The sequence below is a fragment of the Haemorhous mexicanus genome, chromosome 8, assembly GCF_027477595.1.
Source record: "Haemorhous mexicanus isolate bHaeMex1 chromosome 8, bHaeMex1.pri, whole genome shotgun sequence".
Lineage (NCBI taxonomy): Eukaryota > Metazoa > Chordata > Aves > Passeriformes > Fringillidae > Haemorhous > Haemorhous mexicanus.
Window position 1 is genome coordinate 24,665,251 of NC_082348.1, and position 15,213 is coordinate 24,680,463.

The window sequence follows — 15,213 nt, forward strand, 5'->3', positions numbered from 1 at the left end:
TATTTAATTCCTCTTGGGAGTAATAAGATCTTGTATGGCCTGAGATCAATTTTTAAAAAGAGATAAATCAGCTCTGATTATCAACAAGAAAGATTTAGCTGCTGCACACATCAAGCATAATCATTTTTAAAAACTGCAAACATTAACAACTTTGAAATATCTAATGTCCTCCACATATTAAATCCTGCAACACTCCTCCCAGTTCTTAGCACACTGTTGGCAAATCCATCACCAAAGATATTTCATCCCTGTCTCGATGCACTGCAGCAGCAAGTTTCACTGCAGCTTGTATATTGTATTGCATCTCTCAAAACTGAGGCCAGGATTTAACATCTGGATCGTGCAAAGACTTGCAAGGGGGAATTCCCTTTCCACCTGATGAGTAGTAAGAGTCATTTGCTGCCCTAGGGTTCTTCTGGAAAAATCTCTGAATCACTGAGAAAAGTGGAAATTACGTTAGCTCCAGCCGATGAGAGCAGGAGGGAGCACATAGCCTTCCAAGGGTGGCAGTTTGAACATAATCTATGGAGTATGAGAGCACTGCATTGGCTTTTCAGGCTCCTGGGGCCAAACACTAAAGGAAGAAGCTCAGAACTAGAATTCTCAGTCCTTCAGCTGGCCACTTTCCTCCACAAAGTGTAAGGTACTTGTTGTTATCTATTCAGTCAAATAATTTTCCCTCTGAAAAACAACAGCCCCCCCGCTCCAACCCAACCCAAACCAACAAAGCGAACAACCCCCCGCCAAAAAAAAAAAAAAAAAAAAAAATTAAAAAAAAAATTTTGTTCATTAAGGCTCTTTTGGGCCCGAGTGAAACAATGGATGTTGCATTAAGCACTTGGCTGAGTGCCAGCAGAACTGCCTGTGTTGATGCTCCTTTCAATGGGGCTACCACACAGCTGGGCAGGAGCAGGACCATGAGACAGAGGAACAACAGGATCTCTCTAATCAGACAGTGCTGCTGCTTTCATGAAGTGGAGCTAGACCTCAGTAGCTCTTGCTACCTATATCCTTGAGAGCCATTGCATTTCTGTCCCTTCTCCTGGCTGTGTCTCTGCTGTTCAGTCACAACCACAGCTCCATGGAAATCTACCTCATTCCACACTCTGACTCTTCTTAATGCCTCAGAAGCTCAAGCAGGAGTTCTCCTTCTGCAGCAGGATAGTGATCCAGGACATCAGCTGGCAGCAGCAGGACTCTACAGTGGCTCACTTGAGCAGAAAGGGGGAACTCTGGGGAAGGGCCTGGCAGAAGGCCCTGCTTGGTTTTATTGTGGTCATGAAAGAGAAGGGAAAGACATTGTCATGGCTGTGTTAGAGGGCTGTGTGGGTTTCAGGAGCATGGGAAAGAAAATCTAAATTAAACGATTTACTATCTAGGGAGCTGCAATGTCTCATGACCATGACAATAGAAATTGGCAAATATTGCCTGTGGAGACAGCTTCCAGAGAAATACCTGACATCCACCCTGTTGATTCACAAAACCTTAGCCAGACAGCAGCTTCTATCACCTACAGACCTTCTGTAGGCTACAATAAGCAATCTTTAAGGCATACTTCCAGAGCAAAAAGTATTTTGCTTCTAAAAGTAGCCCTGCTGTTTACTCAAAAAACTGTGGTTTTTTTGATTAAATCATGCAGCCAGTGAATAAGGATCTCTTTCAAGCACAATATATTTATTCAGCAAAACAGTCCCTGGCCTGGGGCTTCATCTGTATGAGGGTCTGATGTAGACACTGTCCTCCCAAATACTGTTCCCACAGTTTTCCATTTGTAAAGGAACTGCTCTGCCTCTGACAGGCACCCTCAGTGGTCCACAGCAGTCTGGCCTGGCTGAGGAGCCACATCAAGGCAGTGTAAGAGATGCTGCTGAGCATCTTTTCTGCATTTCCTTCTTTCTTTTTTACACTGTCAAGGCAAAGCGGTATGAAGCACTTCCTACTGCACCATCACCAGCTTCAAAAGATAAAGGTAGCTTCATCTGCCTCAGGAATTGAACCCAGATGAATCACACCCTGTTTTTTCTTCCTACTAACTCTGTTGGTAATATTTCTGTTTCAAGATCAAAGAAAAAAGTATGCTCTTTACTGGAAAATATAGACATACTAAAGAAAACAGCCACCCATGTTGAATAGTGGCTCATGATTCATAATTTCCACTGAAAATTTGAGTAAGAGAAATATCCTTTTCAGTCAATATGAAGAAAACATATGTTTTATTTAGTGAGAAAAGAGGTCTCTGTATATTTTAAGAAAAATCCTACCTCCAGGCACAGTTATTAAACAAAAGTCTCCAAGTGACCCAAATGCCTTCAGCACACAGATTCTAACTCTCCTTCTGTAATTAAAACTAGGCAAAGCATCTTACAGAGACTTGAGCAGTGTTTTGGTAATGGTGATCCATTTCCCTTTCTGTGACAAAAAGTGTTCCATCAGCAGACACCAATAAAAACAAGAGCTGTGAAGAAAAACAGGAGAGCAGAGAAAAAACAAGCAGGGAAATACTGCTACAGTTAAGGTAGTAGAGTAAAACACATGCAGTGGATTTTTTAAATGCAGACTTTCAGTCACACTTTGATGGCTCATCAAAGCATCCAATCATGAAGTGGTGGCCATCCCACCATGGCCATGGAATCCTTTCTTAGTAATTTTTAAGGTACACTTTCTCTGCTTTCTGTGGTGATGGCAAATGCAGATAAAGAATCTGAGTCTAGAGCAAGGGCAACAATGGTAATTTTCAGACATTTAGGTATAACTGAGCAATTCAAAAAGGACCTGCCTGTGTCTGTGGCACGTCGTGTTTTTCAGAGATGTTGTCCTAAGAGCCTAGTAGCAGAAAAGTGCTATTCCTTTGCCTACCTATGATAGGTCCCTAAAGCCATACTCCAGCAGCTCAATTCACAAGTGCTGTCACAGGATAAATGGCTTTAGTGTCAGAAAGGGATTTTTTAAAAATGGATAGGACATATACCTAGAACATGGCTCATTCTCCAGTAAGATATTGGTGTCCTGTGTGATCTGAAACACTCAGGCTTCTCCAACCCAATATCCAGCTGCTTGGCTTGGGCAGAGGATGCCACAGCTGCCTGCAGTACTGTGGTGTCTCATCCAAGGGCCTGGGGACAGCACTTCACAGTGACTCCCCTGCAGTGGGTCACAGGCTTAGAGAAGGGATGGAGCATGTTCTGCACTCTAATGGTTGCACCCTCACAGTGCCATCCCAAGGACTGCTAATGAACTTTGTGTGAAGAATTCAGGGTTAAAGTACCAAAACCAGATTTTTAATCAGAACTATGGCTTTGCCTTTCCCAGGTGACTGCCAGTGACTAGTGAGCTACAGAGGTTTCTCTCTCCCATACTCTCCTTCACCCTACTGAACCTTCAGCCTGTTTCAGGTCATTTAAATCACCCCTCATGGGAGGGGTTATTTGATAACCAGGTGTATGCTCAGCAAAATGCTCTGCACTGGGTGAGCCACATGCTACTGATATAATTATAAATCACCTAATTAGGCATTTTGCATTTGGATGCTGGCTACACTCTGCCTGCTGAGAGATGGTGCCCCATATCTGCCAAGGGCAGAGGAACACCTGTGAAAGTTTGGAACTTTGGGAGGGTTTCATGCAACCATCTTATACATCATTGTCTGGCATCTTCCACGTCACCAGTGTTTCCTGTTTCTCCTGTGTCATAGACTAATACTGCTGTAAGGAAACTACCAAGAATCTTTAGAGCTACCCCAGTTACTGACCTTCATAAAGGCAAAATTCAGGCTGGCAGTAAGCTTTCAGTGAGTGAGGGAAGCAGGAAAGAGACTCCAGACTTAGTGGGGTATAGTAAGGTTTCAGGCATGCGTATGAGGAAGAGGGGAGGGTCTTGTTCTCTTCCTCTTCTCTCCCTTCTGCTACCTCACTCCTCTGAGTTACAGCATTCCCATCTGGGACCTTGTGATACCAATGCCTAATTTCCTCTCCTTCAGGCACCTCTGCTCATGGTGCTGCAGTTCTGAAGGGAAGGAAGACAAGAAAGGGCTTTGCACATAACTCTGCTCATACAGGAAGCAGGGTGGAAGAGATGAGCCCTGCTCTACAAGCCAGATGAGGACTATCCTTTGCCTGAACTTCAGGAAAGGCTTGCCCAATGCCTGTAAAGTGAACTGGGTCCCCTGAAATGCGGAAGGGAAAATTCTAGGAGGACAAATGGATGAGGAGGAGTCAAACTTGTTCTTGTTGATAACTCATATTAAAGTAATGCTTTGCAAAGCCACTTTATTTCAGTGCAAACTGTACAGATAAACTTTAATAAAACCCCAAACTAAGCAAAAGTTAAATGATCTGGACTTATTAACAAAGGTTGAGATTTAGGTCAAATTTGTTTAAAATAGAACTAAACTCTGAATAGTTTTTTGCCACATCTGGCTACTTTTGATTTGACATCAAAATAATGCAAATTTCACATTACTTTCAGGATGTGCTTGTATTGTAGTAAAAAAATTGATAAAGCTCTCTGGGTTTTATCTGATTTGCCTAAAGATTTAAGCCAAATTCAGTCCCTTTATTTGCAGAGGTAACTTAAGTAAGATGAACTCAAATAAAATGAAGAGTCAAACTGGTTTTCTCTGGTTTCTGTGGGTAACTGCTAACAACTCTTCAGGCCAGTTCCAGCGCTGCTGCAGTAAAGGTCCCACTGATGTCTCCCTTCCCCCCATTAGAGGTCGCTGGGAATTTCCATTGCAGGCAGCTCTCTGGGGTCCTGTGTAAGTGTTGGACAATAGGACTAGCTTCCTTCAAATTTTTCCTGAGCCTTCAAGTTTTTTCAGGACCACAAATTTTCACAGATTTCTCTGACTACCAGCAAGAGACTTCAGCACAGTAAATAACCCAGCTGAAAATGGCAGAAAACAGTCTCTTGATGCCAGCCCCTTTCTCAACATAGGCTTACATAGTTGCCTCTTCTACATCAAAAAGGGTTGAGAACCAATGCAAAGAACATGAAAAGCAGCTGGTCTGTGATTTTGCATATGTGGATCTGGGCTTACAGCACAATTCCACTGACACCTACATCCGTTGGTAATTCCAGGAGGGTCCACTGAACATATACAGGGCAATGTTTAGGGTATTCATGCAGCACTGCAAAACATCACAGATAATGATGTTTGCAAAAAAACACAGAAGATAATAGCAATGTGAGTTCACAGGTGGACAATCAAGCCCTTGTTTGGAAGTTCAGCTGGTGAGGCCAGCCAAAAAAGCATTTCTCAGTGTGCCTCTGCTCTGTGGGGCTACCAGCAACACGAAATAAGTGAAATATTTTCATAATGAAACTACATATGTACAACCCTAAAGGCACAGAGTAAGCAGATCTGTTAGGAGGTGGTACCTCTCCCTGATTGTATTCAAAGCAAGCATACGCTGCTACCGGCAGTCTGCCTTCTCAACAAACCCAGACAGCTTTTCATGATGGCCTGGGACCAAAATCAGCAACTTCAGCAACACTTATCTTTGGTAAAGCAACAGTCAGAATCTTTTATCAAGATTGGGTAGATTTTGAGAATGCTAACTTCAATATTACCAAGACGAAAATAGCATTTAAGTGAATGATAAATCACATAGCTTCCTGGAATCAAAACCCCTACAAACTAAATCTCTTTTTGAAAGTTGCATGTTATCTAAGCACATCAAGATGTTGATGATCAAATAATTAAATCTATCAAATATGCATAAGTGTTTCTAAGGAGCAGAGAATTGATGCCCACTTCCTTATAAGCCCATCACACTGCCAAACAAGTATATAATCTCTTTCTTTTCCTAAAGAAAAATCAAGGGAGCTAAATGATACTTCTCTCAAATAATTTTGATCTCTCTTCTGTTCTGTTTCATTCTTTCCCTCCTGTTGCTTCAGATTTGTCTCCTGCCTTTAATTTGACATTTCCTCAGTTGAGGAGTGTTATGCTGTGCAAGTATAGCAAGACCCTGACCCCTCCTTTCAGGCCTTCTGGTATATATGCAGAATAAAATCACAAAAGTCTTCCCCATCTACACACATCTCCTGAGCTCCACCTGCTCCAAGCTAGCCCAGCTATAAATGGGTAATGCTCACTTGGCTTGGAGGCAGCAGCTGTGGAAATGTCACTTCAGCCGCTGCCTCTGTGTTTTCTGCGAAGTCACAGCAAGTGTGGCTTCACTACAAACAGCCGTGTGTCAAAACCTGTTTACCACAAAGTACAAACTGTGGTGGGTGTATCTGGGCAACTGGAGTCCACTTACTTCAGATGCAGACAGTGCAGGAACGGTGCAGAACTTAGAAGTCACTTCCATATCACATCAGCTAAGAGTCTGTGAGCTTCCCTTGGCAACTCAGAAGATCCCAAATAAGCCACAGCAAATTCCACTTTCCAGTTTCACAGCTCAGTACTTTCCCCTCAGATACTGGCAACTCAGAGTACTGCTGCTGCTGGGGAGGAATTCCTTAGCAAGAATTCAGGCTGCATGATGAAGGACTTCAGTCACCCCTATGGATATCTGAAACTGGAGCAAACAGAAGGCAGAGCAGGAATCAAGCTCTGAATCTGGCTAGTGCAGCACAGCTGGGAGGGTAACAAGGTCTGCCTAGAAATGCTGTGCTCCAAGGGCTTGACACTCCTTTCCTCTTCCAACTCATGGATACCCCTAACCCCAGTTCCAAACTGAGCTGAAAACTGAACAAGATAACTTTGTTACCTGACTCCTGAGATATGACTGATCATTGTAGCAGAGGTAGCACAACTGTCATGGCAAGGTCCCCATCATAAGAAATTATGAGAGACCCTTTCCCCTGCAACGATAGGTGGGTTCAGAGCACCCTAATATATTCTGGGACCCAAGATACATTTGGGTGTCCCATAATAGTATTCAGGCTTGTATGTGATGGGGTTTCCTATTCTGGCTATTTCCTTACATCCTGCAGCCTGGCTTTTTCACCTGTGAGTTCCCTCCGTGGACACAGACAATGAAAGCAAGGAGTCTCTCAAGGCAGAGGTGCCCTCCTGGAAGAAGGACAGGGGAGAAACTCCCATTCAGGATCCAGTACCCTTGTGGTAATAACCTGAGCAGTGCAAAGTGGGGGCAAGGCATTATGGACTCTATGCCATGTAATATTCTCACATAAAAAGAGAAGGTGCCAAGTGAACTTAGAGTAACACAGTCAATAATCTATGTTTTGTAACCATGTCTATGTCTCTTATGTCAACTGGAGATCTCATGGTGCATAATTATAAAAATTAGGAATAAAGGTAATCTGTTTAAAGTCCATGCACAGTAAAATCATATAATTTCCAAACCCTGTGCAGATCAATATTGAGATGGCTTTCTCCCAAAGAGATAAAGATCCCTTTTTGTTTGGTTTTAATGTGTGGCACTCCCATGTGCTCCCAGAGTGTTTTCATCAGTGGATCTCTAGATCAGATGTCACTCAGATAGGAAAGATTTCCTCAGTGAGAAAAGCTGGTGGATAACACCAGACATGCAGCCATAGCTATGATTGCTGCTATACCCTTGTCTTTGCCTGAGTGAGAAGGGTACAGCCGGCCCAGAGTGGCCTCTCAGACATCCTAGATGTAGACATTATTGGTGTTCTACAAACTGCTTAGACACGTATGTGGTTTTGGCTTCTGAGAACTGGGTTGACTGATGGCTGAAAACTTCAGTATAAATGCCATTCGTGTGTGCTAGAGTTACAGATGATAGGGAAAAATTTATAATCAGTATTTTATATTATATATTAACAAATACTCTGTGTGTATATATATATATATATACATACACTCTGTATATATGTAATATTTTGCATATATATATATACATACATATGCATACATTAATTATTATAATCAATCTGTTCTGTATGACATATAAACAATTATTTCTGATTTATGCTTCAAGTGAAAGACCTGAAAAAGTAAAAAAAAAACATTATTTAAAATCCTGATCTACAAGATGACAGGGAGACTTTTTTTTCCCAATAATTGGAAGAACATTACAGGAACAAAGTTGCTGAGCTGTATTCTCATAGTTCCCCATTTTAACAGTTCCTGGGGTGATTTCAGTTGTAGACTTGAGCAATCTGCACTGGAGAGGGTGATCTGGTGTGCATAAAGCCTCTGGACCTTTGGCACATTGATCAAATTCTTCGCTATGAAAAAAGGCAACTCTCTCTCCCCCTCCCCTCCACAGGATGTGGGATTTGAAAGCTCTAAAGCCTATTGCCACAGGGCTTTTTGAGATTATGAAAACACTTCATTACCTTGGTCCTTTACAGAGGGAGGAATAGTATGGCATTGTCAGCATGATTTGGGAAGAAGCAGTTTCTAGAATGGTGTCAGAACAACAAGAGTTAAAACTTGTGATTGGCACAACAGGGCTCTTCATTGCTGCCAAGGACATGTTTGTATTTTGAGAAGAGCCTGATTCCTCAACAGGAAGAGATCCCACCAGTGATGAAGGAAACCTTACAAAGGAGAAGAAAGATTTCAGAAGAAACAGTATTTAGAGCCCTACCAGTACATAGCCTTGGGATGTCCCTGCATGACTGAGTGTAGATTTATATTTTGAAAGACCTGAAATATGGCACTATAGCTTCCCCCAGGCAGCTATCAGATGGGCAAACAAATTCAACCCCAGCAATATAGTGGCTGTCATACATCTCAAAGAGAACACTGAGAATTCCCATGCACTGAAGGGCAGAGTTAGAAAGGGACCTCTGGTTTAGGAAGGTGATGCACTTTCTTTCAGGGAATTGGTGGCCTTCGAATTTAACAGATTGTCCCTCCCACATTTTGTCACCTGCTCCTGCAAAACAGAGTGATTGTTCCTAATGACACCAACATGGGATTTTCTTCCTGGCTGAACAAGGCATATATTATTTGAGTACTGGTTCCAGTTCTGGGCCCCTCAGTTTAGGAAGGATGTTGAGATGCTTGAATGCATGCAGAGGAGGGCAACAAGGCTGGTGAAGGGTCTGGAACACAAGCCCCATGAAGGGTGGCTGAGGGATCTGGGGGTGTTTAGCCTGGAGAAGAGGAGGGGGGGACCTTATCACTCTCTGAGGTTGCAGCCAGAAGGGGGTTGGTCTCTCCTTACAGGTGACCAGTGACAGGATGACAGGACACAGCATCAAGCTGTGCAAGGGAAAGCTTAGGTTAGATACAGAAAAAATTCTTCACAGAAAGAATGGTTTGGCACTGGAATGGGCTGCCCAGGGAGGTGGTTGAGTCACTGTCCCTGGAGGTATTTAAAAAGGGACTTGATGAGGCACCCAGTGTTTAGCTGATAAAGTAATGATAGGTCACAGGTTGGACTCCATAGTCTCAAAGGTCTTTTCTAACCTAGCTTATTCTGCGATTTCTGTGTTTCTCTGCGTGTCTGAAGCACACTGCCTGGACCATTTCTGAATGCTGGAAATTGACAGGGAGCCTGTGGCTTGTTTAAAGAAAGCTCAACTACTTGTAGCCTCTGGTCTCTAGGGATATTCTTTTTGGGGGAAACAATCAGTGCATGTGCTTTTACACAATTCTACCTCAGACTTTGACTTCAAAACCACAGCAAATGACAACCACATTTAACATAAGCCTCTACTAACAATGTGAAGTTTCTCATCTTTTTTCTTACCTACTTCTTCCTCACAAATGGGGGTCCCAGGTCTTCCAGGTCTTGACACCACTTCTAAACGGTTTAGGAGGACATGTATGTATAATGGGAAATAAATTTTTCATTTTCTTTTAGCTTTTTTTTTTTTTTTTAAATGTATCAGACACAAACACTTCCCTGAGAGGATGAAATCCACCTTATTCAAAGTGTGCTACCATTACACAAGGCTTAGCAATTGCAGAAGGGGCACAAGGCCTAGCTCTTTCTCAGAAAGGGTAGAGTTTTTGAGACAGGATGTCAGATGCATGTCCCACACATATCACCCTCATCACAGTGAATCAGGAACCCACTGACAGACATGTTGTGCAGTAGTTCTGGCATATGGAAGGGTTTTCACAACTTTTACTACATGAATAACTATTATTATTCAAAATCCAAAGGCTTTCTGATAACCTAGGGTTTAGTTTGACCATTACTTTACCAAGAAGGAATGTTACAATGGCCTTATTTGCCCTTATTGGTGTCAGCATAACTCACAGGAACTTAATGCAAATTGTCCTACATAAACACTAAACAGTACTTATTCTTTCCATGTAGAGGTAAGCAGCACAACCCAGGTATAGAAAGTCTCCCACATCCCTACAATGTCCATGCATATGCACAAGAGAGATGTTTTGCGAGTCTCTGTGGTGAAGAGGAATTCATGAGCAGCCCCTCAGCAAAATTACTTTAAATAAGGGCTAGTTTACCATCCCTGGAAAAAAAAATTGAGCACTGTTATACATCTTTTTTCCAACCATCTGTTCACTGCTCAACAGCACCTCAGGCAGCTTAGCCTACTTGTCCTACCTTTGCTCATGTGGAACAATAATTCCTGAAGGGATGAATAACAGCAGAGTAGCATAAATTATGCCCATTTTTTACCTCCCTCAGGAGATCTAAAAAGCAGTTCCTTCAGAGGTGTTGTTTCAGCTGTAGGGATAGTTTATTTCCACTAAATCCTCTTTCCAAGAATGTGAAAATTTCAAGAATGTAACTGATGGGATTGTAAAACCTGAGCTCACAATTTACGGGCAAACTCCAGCACAGGTTTTGCTGCACAGAGTATAGTAAAAGCTCACATTGGTTGTATTGTCTTCTGAAAGCCTCTCTGTCAAACATCACACACCTCTGAGACTTCCATCCAGCTGCTGAAGTTAGCATCCCACCTCAGCTAATTCTCTTGCTAATTGCTTGCAAGCTTCACTCCCTATCTACTATTGCAACAACACAACACCAACAAGGCAAAATTAACCTGTCTCACAATAGTCTACCCTGCTCAGGTTCTCTCTTCTCTATTTTCTTTACTCTTTTTACAGCTGCAGCAGTTTCATCTATGTAAATCCTGTCCATGAATCCAGTTGGCTATTTTTAATTCTTAAAAGCAAAAAGAGACAACAGTCTCCCCTGGTAATCTTTTACTTGGCACCTTGTTCTCAAGCATTCTAATAATTCCATCTGCTTTGAAAATGTCACTGGCCTACATCTGTTAATAATCTTTTTCAGGGTTCTTTTTATTTCCAGCACATTCATATAGCCTCCTTTGGTAAAGGAAGGCCCTTCCCTTCTCATTTGCTTTGCCTTTTCCCCTTCCTTTTATTTTCATTTTCTTTGGAAAGGACTTTTTAAAGGATGTTTAAGACCTGGTAGCTCTAAGGCAGTGGCAGAAAATGGGGCCCACAAGAGTGACAAAGGATGTCAAGTCCTGCCGATGAGTGTCACTGGCAATGATTACAGGCTGGTTTCAGGGCTCCTATCTGAAGGAGTTTAGCTGGGTGCTTAAGAGCAGTCTGGATCTAGAATGTGCTCCTACTCACAGCTCTCACAGATTTAGTTCAGTTCTATCTGTGTCTCCCCATTGTTATTTTCACTGGCACTTACTTTCTCATCCACATGTGCACTTGGAGTTTAGGGCACATAAACTTCTGCTCCAATATGACCAAAGGAAGCGTGAGGTGAGTTGCTGGCCAGGCTCCCACACCACCCAGCACCCAAGCTCCCAGCAGCACCACAGCTGGACCTCACTGGAGTCCAGCCCCCAGCAAACCACACACAGCTGCAGGGGTGCTCTTGCCTAGGGAGCAGCATCGTGCCTTCCCCTCAATATGACACACCAGGGAGGAAGATGATGTAAGACACAGCTCATCCCATTCCCCCAGGTTCTAGAAAGCTGTTTTGCTTATTGACAGCAGACAGCTCCTGCCTCAAAATGAGTGAAAGGTTTAGGGACAGGATCTAGATCTTCCTTTCAACCCAGAAAGCTGAAACAGGGGGAAATCTGCTGTAGTGGGTGTGCTGCCTTGGATTCATATGGATTTATTTATTTATTTATTTAAGTCTTTCTATAAAGTGAGACCTGGGGAAGTCTTGGTCTAAGCTCTCTTCTCAGGAAGGCTCATAACTTGATTTTATCAGGTGGCAGTTTCAATCTAGTTTTAGGGGGGGGGAGGGGGAATGTGCTCAGATCACTGCCAACTAAATTTGAAACAGGCTTTACTGGCACACACATTGCCAGTTTCAGCTCAGGTAACTCAAGAATCACAGTAACTGAGTCACTATTTCGGTGATATCAATGCTCCCTGCAGAAGTAAACTGCTGAAATGTAGCAGAATAGTTGTATGATGGAGATGCTTCTGTTTTAACACATCCTATCCCTGTCATGGTCAGCTAGTGGATGTTGGCTTTTAGCTGCAGCCAATGGTCACATTTTTTAACAGTGAAAAGCAAAAAATAGTGCCCGCCGAGCTGGGTGACCTTTTTGTACTGGGAACAAACTGACAGCAGGCAAATGCCTCTGACTGTGGCTTTGCTGCCTCTGCCAGCTGTGCCCCAGAACAACTTCCATTTCTTGACTCAAAGGATTTGAGCCAGTCACTTTTGTTGTTGCCCATAGCCATAAAGCACAAGTGTGGCAGCCACCAGCCCTCTTCCCATGCAAGGAGAAGAACAGACTGAAAATTAACACGGAGGCTGGGAGTCTGGATCCAAGACACCCATCTTGGAATTGCTAGAAATTTTCTCAAGTGGAAGCATAAGGATAATAAATGTACTACTCCAATTAAAACCAAAGTAACCAACATCTTTGGAAGGAGACTGATGGTGTCAGAGCTGTAAGAAGACAAGGTTCAGTTCCTTCCATCATTCCTTTACCTCGCTTTGATCCCAGCACTTAAGTTTAGGATGTGGCACTTGAACAAACTGTCAGTGTGGTGTAGTAGAATGTTCAAAAACCTCTCACATTCTGTTTCCTTTCTGCCAGGTTCAGACTAAGATGAAATCACCCTGAAAAAGATGTTTGTGAGACAGGAAAATGCGGTATCGAGATTATCAAAACAAGGTAGGCAGCAATTATTTCATGTGACTTGATTGCAAAAAATGACAAGGAAACCACAGGACATCGTTCTGAATGCAATGAACGAGTCCATGAGGCGTGTATTATGTGCCACAGATATAAGGGTTTGTATAGATTTGAATGAGATTCAATTTAGATCAAAAGGACCTTCAGGGCTTTTTTTCTTCTTTAAGATAGAGGCATGTCTTTTGGCATTACACAGCTTGTGGCTATTGAGGCAGATCTGAAGGTAACAGGATGTGGAGCATGCACTTCTGATTTACTAGTACAAATGGCTTACACAGGCATGGAAAGTAAACTGCTTTAAGCTCTTTAAGATCAAAGATAAGACTTATTAGCAGGACTGTCTGGGGAGTTTTTTCTCATTTCTTTCTTGCCATGTTAATTTGGTATAAATGTACTTCCCTGACAGATCTATTTGCACAACACAATACCCACATTTTGTAACATATTCCCTGCACTAACCTCCTTGCCACGATGCCCATACCCCCTTACACTCTGGTATTACATTTTGTTTCCTTCTATTTCTCTTGGGTCATAGAGTCAAAGAATGGTTTGAGTTGTAAGGGACCTTGTAGATCGTTTAGTTCCAATGACACTGCCATGGGCAGGGACAGCAGGGACACCTCCTACTAGACCAGGATGCTCAGAGCCCCATCCAGCTTGGCCTTGAGCACATCCAAGGATGGGCATCCATAGCTTCTCTGGGCAACCTGAGCCAGTGCCTCACTGCCCCCACAAAAAAGCATTTCTTCTGCATATCTAACCTGATTTCCCTCTTACAGTTTGTACCCATTATTTCTTGTCCTGTCACTACAGTACCTGAAGAGTCCCTCTCTGGCTTCCCTGCAGGCCCCCTTCAGATACTGGAAAGTTCCTATGAAGTCTCCATGCAACCTTCTCTTCTCCAAGCTGAACAGCCCAAACTTTTTCAGCCCGTCAGCACCAACTGTTCTTTTGATTTCTGTTTTCTTACAGCATCTTCTTCTACCTGCAGGTAGGAAAAAACAACACGACAAAACACTTCTGAAACGCTGCAGAAATAGGTAATTTTGGTTGCTGTGACCTCATGGCAGAATGGTACTTTGCAGCAATCTGAAATCCTCCTACATAACAGCAGTCTGCAAGAGATACAATACACAGCCACGAAGTACTGTGACAAGTAACTCACAAAAGATATTTAGCGGTGTTTTTTCTGTATATTTTTCATGATTCCAGAATTCAGTTCAGTATAACTGAGCCCCACAGAAATTTCTGCTGAAATTCAATGGCCTCTAGGACATCCTAGTAGAGATAACTTATTCTGTAGAGCTGGTTTTAGCGAGTAGGCAGTACTGTCTCTCCCTCAGAAAGCATTATCCTTCAATTTTTTTGTCAAGTTACCAATTTGAGACTCATCACAATTTAGAAATTGCACTTGTATCTCCTTAAATATCACTATCAAATCACCCAGAACAAGACTTGATACATAGCTTGATACATGCACAAACCAGCTCTCTTGGCCTGATGTAGTTGATGGCTCCTTCATGCACTACTTGTTAAGTATTTTGTGTTCAGCTCTGTGTTCAGCCCCATAGATGGAAGCCAGGCTCATGGAGCAGATCTTCCTCATTCTATTGCTTCTGAACAAAGACCTACAAAGTTACATCCACTCCTGAAAACCATCTGCCTCCCAAGGGGACTGTGAGACAGAGCAGATGGTCCTTGAAGAGCCCATTTCCTAAAAGCAAGTGCTATGGAAAACAAGGGAAATCAAGCTCTCATCCTAGCACTCGCCCCTTAGCTGTGTATCCCAGTCCCTAGTTCCAGCTACCTAGAACCTGCTTTCATCCCAACAGCTCTCAGCAATCCTTCAAGTCTCACTCCAGAAAGAGAGAAACGTCCTACCATTTTCTAACTTTTCATCTCAGCTTCTCTCAAGCACCTTCTGGAAAGTACTGGAAAAAAGCTTCCTCAAAGCTTTATCATTTTCTGCTACTCATGAGGTCCTTGCATGAAGAATCTTTGCCTGGCTAACACCAATAAGAAATGCCACAAATGAGCACAGATCATCTGGGCACAGAGCCATTCATAAATAGAGCACAGGCATTACTGTTTGAGAAGAAATTATTCACTTTGACTTTTTCAAACTTGAATTATTTCAAAAGAGAACATTTTAGTATTTTCTGTTCACAAGTAAAGATCTTGACAAAAAACAGCCAA